Source organism: Hipposideros armiger, unplaced genomic scaffold (assembly GCF_001890085.2).
Source record: "Hipposideros armiger isolate ML-2016 unplaced genomic scaffold, ASM189008v1 scaffold_1276, whole genome shotgun sequence".
NCBI lineage: Eukaryota > Metazoa > Chordata > Mammalia > Chiroptera > Hipposideridae > Hipposideros > Hipposideros armiger.
This window is the reverse complement of record NW_017732626.1, coordinates 360,113-362,011: the sequence shown is the minus strand read 5'-3', so window position 1 is coordinate 362,011 and position 1,899 is coordinate 360,113. Positions and strand designations below refer to the sequence as shown.

Here is a 1,899-nt window from a genome sequence, read left to right as displayed (position 1 = left end):
TATTTAAATTCATTTTGAAGGGCTGTCTGGAGCCAGGCCCTGGAGTTGTCTCAGTTCTGAGACTCTAGACCAGTGGTTCTCAACCTTCCTAGTGCTGTGACCCTTTAATACAGTTCCTCATGTTGTGGTGACCCCCAACCATAAAATTATTTTCGTTGCTACTCTATAACTGTAATTTTTCTACTGTTATGAATCATAATGTACATATCTTTTTGTTTTCCGATGGTCTTAGGCGACCCCTGTGAAAGGGTCATTTGACCCCCAAAGAGGTCACAACCCACAGGTTAAGAACCGCTGCTCTAGACAGAGAGCCTTTGAGGATTTACTCTGGTATAATGATGTTCTCCTTGAAGCCACTCCTGCTTCTCTTGATCATTCTTCAAAGAGAATCCAGAGCAATTTCAAACTTTAAAAAAAAGATTTTTTAAAAAGTTTAACATACTAGAGAAGAGTGCATTCTCATTTGTGTACTGACAGGTAAAATTTCATAAAGTGCACATGTGTGTGCAATGGTCCCAGGTCAAGCTGCAGAGCATGACTAACCCTCTCCCTCCCTCACTGGTGAAAGAAATTTTGGAATTTGAGACAAATATCACAGAGGGAGAGGGTATGTATTATGTTTGTGCTCAAATCCCAGTCCTGCTACTAACCAGCTCTGTAAATGTAGAGCTTAACTTCTTTAGATTTCCATACTATCACCAATAAAATGGAAATATTTACTTGTTATAAATGTAAAGAACATAATGGATATTATTTACCGTTCAGTAACTATCATTTAATAAGCATTTAATAAATAGCAGAGTACTTTTTCTTTCATTAATTCTTTTACTTATTTATTCATCCTTTCTTATTAAGTGGTAACTTTACACATAACTCTTATCAGAAATGAGTCAGAGTCTTTCAATTTGGAAAAAAATAAATAGACACCCAAAACTTATCTTTGGAAATTCATGGCTAAGAGGACAATTTATATGACAATAAAATAAAAGGTTCTTTTTTTTTTTTTAACTAAAGAACATTTATTTGTTTCTCACGAAGACCTTACCTTGAGGGCATAATTAAAGTGTGTCACCACCCCCCACTCCAACTTGAAGAAGGGTTAGTACAGTGAATGTTATGAGTCAGGCATGAACAGTTTTTGAAGGACTGGAACCAACATTAACTGACAAAGAACAATTCCCATCTAAATAATCATAAAAATGTTCAAGGAAAAAAAAAAAGAAAATAAATGGGGGTGATGGGGCTTTCAGATTGAACCAGATCCTCACATTTCACTTAACACATTCAATCCTGGCTAGAGTGTACCAAAATGGAAACAGGGTTACTATAACACAGAACTTCCACTACAGCACGCTGTACACACCTGTGTTCCAAACCCACCCCCATTCCCTTATTGCTTCTAATACAACTATTTCCCGGCCTGTTGGGCCTGCCGACGAAGGAGCACGTAGATCTTCTCTTTAATCCAGTCTTTGTTATAAGGCTGGTATGTCTGGGTATCAGCTCGGTAAACAAGGCAGCTGAGGTCTGCCAGATCATCAATAAAATCAAACAACAGGCTGATCTCATATGTGATAGAGGGGCTGTTGGGATTCATTCTCTTCAGATGGTCTTCATACATTTTACAAACGCCTTCCATGCATTCATTCACAGATTCATAGTCAGCATAAGTTCTTCTTCTGGCTTCTTGGTAGGCTGTACCAGCAAAATGGTGTGAAACATTGCGCCAAATTCTTTCGCTGCAACTGTTAAATAAAAGATACTTGAGAGAATTTCCTGTTTCAGCATGAGTGGCCAAACAGTGCTAACAATGAATTTAAGAAAGATAATATTACTGTAGCTGAATATAAGGTGAAATGCTCTTGTCAGTCACAAGTTGTATATGAAGCTTGAGGCACC

The 1,899-nt window shown here is 37.7% G+C and overlaps 1 pseudogene; it reads right to left on the bottom strand.

The window, feature by feature from the left end:
• Positions 1 to 1,373: 1,373 nt before the first annotated feature.
• On the bottom strand, positions 1,374 to 1,722 carry LOC109377069 (enhancer of rudimentary homolog pseudogene; annotated as a pseudogene).
• Positions 1,723 to 1,899: the final 177 nt, after the last annotated feature.